This window comes from Monodelphis domestica, chromosome 6 (genome assembly GCF_027887165.1).
Source record: "Monodelphis domestica isolate mMonDom1 chromosome 6, mMonDom1.pri, whole genome shotgun sequence".
In the NCBI taxonomy this organism is placed as follows: Eukaryota; Metazoa; Chordata; class Mammalia; order Didelphimorphia; family Didelphidae; genus Monodelphis; species Monodelphis domestica.
In genome coordinates, this window is record NC_077232.1 from 113,027,183 (window position 1) to 113,033,683 (window position 6,501).

General features: G+C 35.5%; 1 pseudogene; it reads left to right on the top strand.

Moving 5' to 3' along the window:
* The first annotated feature begins 2,197 nt into the window (after nt 1-2,197).
* LOC100616826 (histone-lysine N-methyltransferase SETDB1-like) lies at nt 2,198-3,067 on the top strand (annotated as a pseudogene).
* The last annotated feature ends 3,434 nt before the right edge of the window (nt 3,068-6,501 follow it).

Sequence of the window (6,501 nt, forward strand, 5' to 3'; positions counted from 1 at the left end):
TTAATAACTAAGAACCAGTAAGAGGAGGCAAATAATGTAAAATATATGTTAATAACTTGAACTTAGACTCCTCATGGGTTGTATTTACATCAATCTATATGGTGATGTAATCTCAGAAATAACGGAAGGTCTATTAATTCCTAAAAAAGTCAATTTTCCATATTCAGAAAGTCTTCTACAGAAATAATATTATACTCCATATGAGAATTCCCTGCATTATAACTTTTTCTCAAGTTCATCTAGGACAAATTATTTTCTAATTTTTAGCATCAGGATGAGAAATTATATATATATATATATATATATATATATATATATATATATATATATATGGTGGGGTTTGTTATTTGTCTGATTACCATTTAGGTAGTTAGCAGATTGGCCAATTAGATTTTTTCTAAAACTATTGTTTGAAATAGAAATTCACCATTTCTTTCATAAGTAAATATAAGTAATATTTCTTTGATATTTATGACTATAAAAAAGGTAATTTCTGAAATTTCAAGTTTATACCACACATTTAGAATTTATAGGATATGTGTGTATCTTTGTGAATATAGATCTTCTGCACTGTAGGATGCTTTGGACATACATCAAAAAGAATTTCAAAATTGCATATTGGCATGTGGAAGGGGGATGGATTATCAGTGATATTAGTATATTAATTATTCATTTTTACTGTCATGCATTATGAATAATTCATCTGACATTCAACAGTAAAACAGCAGTTCTCATCAGCATGTAATACACAGTAACTATCAAAAGTAAGCAGTGATACTGGGACATTGGTAGGGCAGTTCATTTTCTTGGTAATATGGCTTTCTTTAGATTGCGTCCTAATTTTTCTTAAATTACAAACCAAAATCGTTATCCAAAAGGGGGGATGAGAGCAGTAAAGACAAGTTTAAAACTGGAAGAAATATCATAAGGGAGGAATTTTGGATCAGTGGATGGAGGTTGGGAATAAGAATTCACATATTAACATATTATTAAGTGATGTGATATCTCTAGGTAATCAGTGGTGTCAAACGCAAATAGAAACATGTGACAGTAAATCATATATAAGGATCCCTTGGGGCCAAGTATTGAATTTAAAAACAAAAACATGTATATGTATGCCATATATCAATATATCAGCATTAAAGTCAGATAGCAATTGCATTTTAATTTGCTTCAAGATATACTTAGGAAGGAATACTATTGACCATGCATTTGACACCCTTGACTTGAAGCATTACATATTAGATGTGGCTGTGCTCTGAGTGAACTTATTCTCCAGCATGGGTGGAAAAGATATATACATAACTACAAGACAGCAGTAACACAAAGCTTTGTTTTGTTAAGTGCTCTATGAGGAGACTCTTCCAAGAACAGGAGGAAGGAGTTTGAAGTATCCTATTTTTGTTTTGTTTTGAAACATGATTGATTTGTTCACATTCAAGTGAAAAAGTTTTAGATGATTTAGTTTTCAAATTCTAAGTACCATTTTAGAAGCTTTCTAAATATTAATGTCTTGTGATAGAATATATCACTTAGAAAATGTCTTTCATTTAGATCATGAGAGGTAACTTGTTTCTTTTGGGTTTTGTCCAGATCTGTAATTTAAATGGTAGTGGACATTTCCACTGAGAAGGTTCTCTCCAATAACCCTCTACAATTGCACATCTACCCAAGTTCTTCAACTTACAAAGTCTCATAGTTCTAGAGCATTGTGAGGTTTAATGACTTGGCATAATAGGTCAACTGTATGTCAAAGAGAATTGAGATGAGCTCTTCCTGACCTAGGATATAACTATCCATGATGCCCTTATTCTAACAAGGATCAGAGAATAGAACTGAAAGTATTTTTGGAGGTGGTCTAATATATCTATCACAATTTATAAATAAGGACAGTGAAGCCCAGAGAGGTTTTGTAACTCATACAAATAGTATCATTTCATCACAACTTCATGTCCAAGGGAAGAAAATAAGGCTTAATCAGGTGATGTGATGTTTCCAATGACAGAGATTATCAAATTGGTGTGAGAACTAAACTCACCCTTTTAAAAAAATTTCCAGGTCCGTCTCAATTCACGTTCTCCCTGTCACCACTCCTCCCCCCCTCACTGCCCCCTCAATCCTTTCTTTCCCTCATCCCCCCCAGCTTGGGCTTCCCTCGCAGTCCCTGCTGCTGCTGGCCCTGAGGCAGAACATGACCATGACTTCCTTTCCTGGGTGTTTTGCTTTGGGTACTGCTGCAGCAGCTGGGATGGAACCTCAAGAGATTGCTGAGCTACAGCAGGCTGTGGTGGAGGAGCTGGATATCTTCATGGAAGAACTTTGACAGTTTACTGATGAGGAATTGGAGAAGATGGACTGTATGAAGCAGCACAAGAAGCAGCTAGTTGAGTTGGAGACATGAGTGGTGCAAAAAGAGTCTGAAGTTGCCCGTGTTGATCAATTCTTTGATGAAGCATCCAGTGAATCTCTCGTGAAGGATTTCTACTCCAAACTGGGCCTGAAGTATCGAGAGAGCAGTTCTGAAGATGAAGCCTGTAAACCCACAGAAGTAATTGAGATTCCTAATGAGGATGATGATGTCCTCAATGTTGATTCAGGTTGATGCAGGCAGTAGAATCCCAAAGGACCAGAACCTTCAAGAAGCCATGGCTGCCCTGAGGAAGTCAGCCCAGTATGTCTAGAAGTTCATGGATGCTATCAACAAGAAGTCTAGTTCCCAGGACCTGAGTAAAGGAACCTTGAGTCAATTACCTATTGAACTGAGTAATGGTGATCTACATGAGATTCCTGGGCAAGAAAAGGACATGGCACAAAGGGAACCCTCATTGCCATCCAGACAGTTGGGACTGGGAGGAAGTTCAAAGTCAAATTTGACAACAAAGGGAAGAGCCTATTATCTGGAAACCATATTGCCTATGACTACCATCCTCCAGTGGACAAGTTGTATGTGGGCAGCCATATGGTAGCCAAGTATAAGGATGACAATCAGGTCTGGCTCTATGCTGGCATCGTGGCTGAGACTCCAAATGTCAAAAATAAGCTCAGGTACCGAGACAGGGAATTATAGAAAGAGAGGCAGCTGGAAGACTAACAGCTGTTTCATCCTCTAAGAAATTTCTAGCTTTCAGAACTATCCACATTCTCAATTTTCTCTTTGATTCCTATCATAACACCTCCCACCTCTGGACATTGTTCCCGAAGGCAAGCCAGTCCATTTTTCATCTATTGAATTGTTGGGACAATTCTGCTTTTCTCCCCAATTCCTATTTGATTTTGTTGTTCAAGCTTTAAAAAAAAGAAAATAAGATGTAGGAAGCTACAGAAATTCAAAGCCAAAGAAATGAGTATAAAACCAGTGAAATAGATAACTAGTAGTTAATTTAATTAAAAAGAAGAAAGAGGAAAAAATAAATTACCAATATCAAAAATGAACAATAAATAAAGGATAAAATAAAAAAATTTAAAAATTTCAACAATATCTACATAATTTCAATCATTTAGCTTCAAATTCACAATGTTCTCCTTTTTCCCTCATCAATCACTACCAAACTATCTATCCAAATCTCATATCTATCTTCTCCATTCATCTCATATTTGTCCCCTTCTCTTCAATCACATACCTAATACACTATAAAAATAGAATATTAACTTTGAGGGGGGGGTGCTCGGTAGCTCAGTGTGTTGAGAGCTAGGCCTAGAGACGGGAGGTCCTAGGTTCAAATCTGACCTCAGACACTTCCCAGTTGTGTGACCCTGGGCAAGTCACTTGACCCCCATTGCCTAGCCCTTACCACTCTTCTGCCTTGGAGCCAATACACAGTATTGACTCCAAGACGGAAGGTAAGGGTTTAAAAAAAATAGAATATTAACTTTGAATCAAACCATTTTAAATCTTCCTAATTGTATTCTAGGTTTCTCTCTCTCTCTCTCTCTCTCTCTCTTTCTCTCTCTTTGTCTCTCTCTATGTCTCTCTCTCTCTCTCTTTCTCTTTCTCTCTCTCTCCTTGACTCAATTCCATCTTCACCTCTTGCCTTTGAAATAATTGTTCCCCACTTCTAAAATGTATGCATTTACCTGTCACTCTTATTTTTTCCTCTTTCCCTTCAAAAATGAATTCCTGCTTTAGGAATACTCTGAGTGCCCTAGATGTAAGTGTTATACCTCTTCCCAAATTATCCTTTACAATATTTTTATATCATTTATACTCCCTTTGGTCAAAGGAGAATGTAAGGTTCTTGAAGGTAGGGACTTTTTCCCTTTTCCCTTTTTCTCCCTGTATTTCCATCACCAAGCATCACCAAGCACTTGGGTCTTGTTTAATAGAAAATGCCTTTGATGGGAAAATAATCACTAAAACTCAGTTTTCCTGACTAATCACAAAACAGGGATGATCTAGGGCTTACAAATATCTTGCCAATTATATGCAGACATAGCGTTGAGGACAATGGAGTGGAGAGATGAGATAGAAAAGAGCTTCATGAAGGAAATCATATTTAAATAATATTTAGAAAGAAGATAAGAGTAACATTTTTCCTATAATTTTTTGGAAAAAGAGGGGAAAAGGGAAAATAAGTTTAGAAAAAAATGTATTGATTTTTTTAAAGCCCTTTCCTTCCATCATGGAATCAATACTGTGTATTGGTTCCAAAGGCAGAAGAGTGGTAAAGGCTAGGCAATGGGGGTCAAGTGACTTCCCCAGGGTCACACAGCTGGGAAGTGTCTGAGACCAGATTTGAACCTAGGACCTCCCATCTCTAGGCCTGGCTCTCAATCCACTGAGCCACCCAGCTTCCCATATCAATTGATAAGATATTTGGACTCACAGTTCATTGTATGTCTTAAAGACTTTTATGGGAATGATTTTTTTTCTTTATAATTCCTTTCTCTTTGACCAGAGACAGTTTTATGGTGGTTTCTTTCACCCACTATTAATTAACTATCTAATCTTCATGATTAATCTGATTTAGCCTCCACATTTAGAATATCTTAAAATCAACTGTAAAAGTCATACCAGGAATAGTGAAGTGACAGTCTTGTGTTTAGTGCTCTAGTCATATCTCTTCAGTTCTGAAAGTCAAAATTTACAGAGGATTTTGATAACTTGCAGAGCATACAGAAGAGGTCAACCAGGATATTAAAGGGACTTGAATCCATATATATTGAAAAAAATTAGAGATATTTAGCCTAAAGAAAAGGAGGCTCTTAGGAGTGAAGACAATGTAAACTTACTTCAACTATTTGACGAGCTATCATGTGGAAGAGGGATAATTCTTGCTTTATTTGATTCCAGAGGACAGAACTAAGTGCAGTGAATAGATGTTATGGAGAGGCAGATTTAGACTTGATATAAGGAAAGAGAAAAAGAACAAGAAACTCTTTCTGACCATTAGAGCTATCTTTAAGTGGTATGCCATGGCTCAGGAATTGAAAGATACCCTTTCTTGAACATCTTCAAGCTGAGACTGGTTGACTACTAGTTAGATCCATTCATTATGGAGGGATTCCCATTCAGGTGGGGTTGGACTAACTGTTTGATGAAGTCCTTTCTCATGTTAAAATTATGTGATTCTTTGTATCTGGAATATATTTATTCTGAAAAGTAACTAACAAAAGAACTGTGAACTAATCTGAAATTATAAAAAATATTATGTGTAAGTATTAAACAACAAAATAACAAACCTAAAAATAGCATATAATTCTGAAATTAAAATTTCTTTCTCACAGAAAATGAAAACATATGGCAAAGTGAGAACTATTTTCTTTAATTGTATCATTTTAGTATTAAGTGTACCGTATGCTTCTATTGTTCATAGATTCTGGAGTCACATTATGCTTTAGCAAACACAATTGTATTTATTTATTTAAAACAGCAAAATAAGATAATTATTTAACTTCCAAGAGAGCATCTAATTTCCCCCACAATCCATTTTTTTTTTCTCCTTCTCTCTCACCAGGACTTTTGCTGTAGGAAAGGACTTTATGACTGCACTGAAAGAGACTCATTTTTGGTTGACTGTTATTTCTATTTTAGAACCCATTATAATGTTATCATAAAACACAAAGGTTAAAGGCACTATTCCAAAAGTCAGGACAACTGTCACTAAGCAAGTAGTTAAGTAACATTTATTATGCAACTATTATGCACCAGACACTATTTTAAACACTGTATTTAAGAAATTAGCCCCTGTCACTGACTGAATGACCTTTAAAAAGTCCTTTTCTGGGTATATCAGTTTTCTTATCGAGGAAATACAACAAAGAATTTGGATCTCATAGTGTTTCTAGTCCCCTGTGTGAGCTAATATCCCATGATTTCATGTTTACCAAGGAATGAGACTTGAAAATTTATGGAAATATTTTTTTTAAATTTCAAAATATTTTCCAATTACAAAGTGATACAATTTTAATAATCATCTTCTGAGATTTGCAATGCATATTCTCTTCATCCCCCATAATCACTTCTCCCCAAGAGAGAATATAATATATAGGTTATAAATGTAT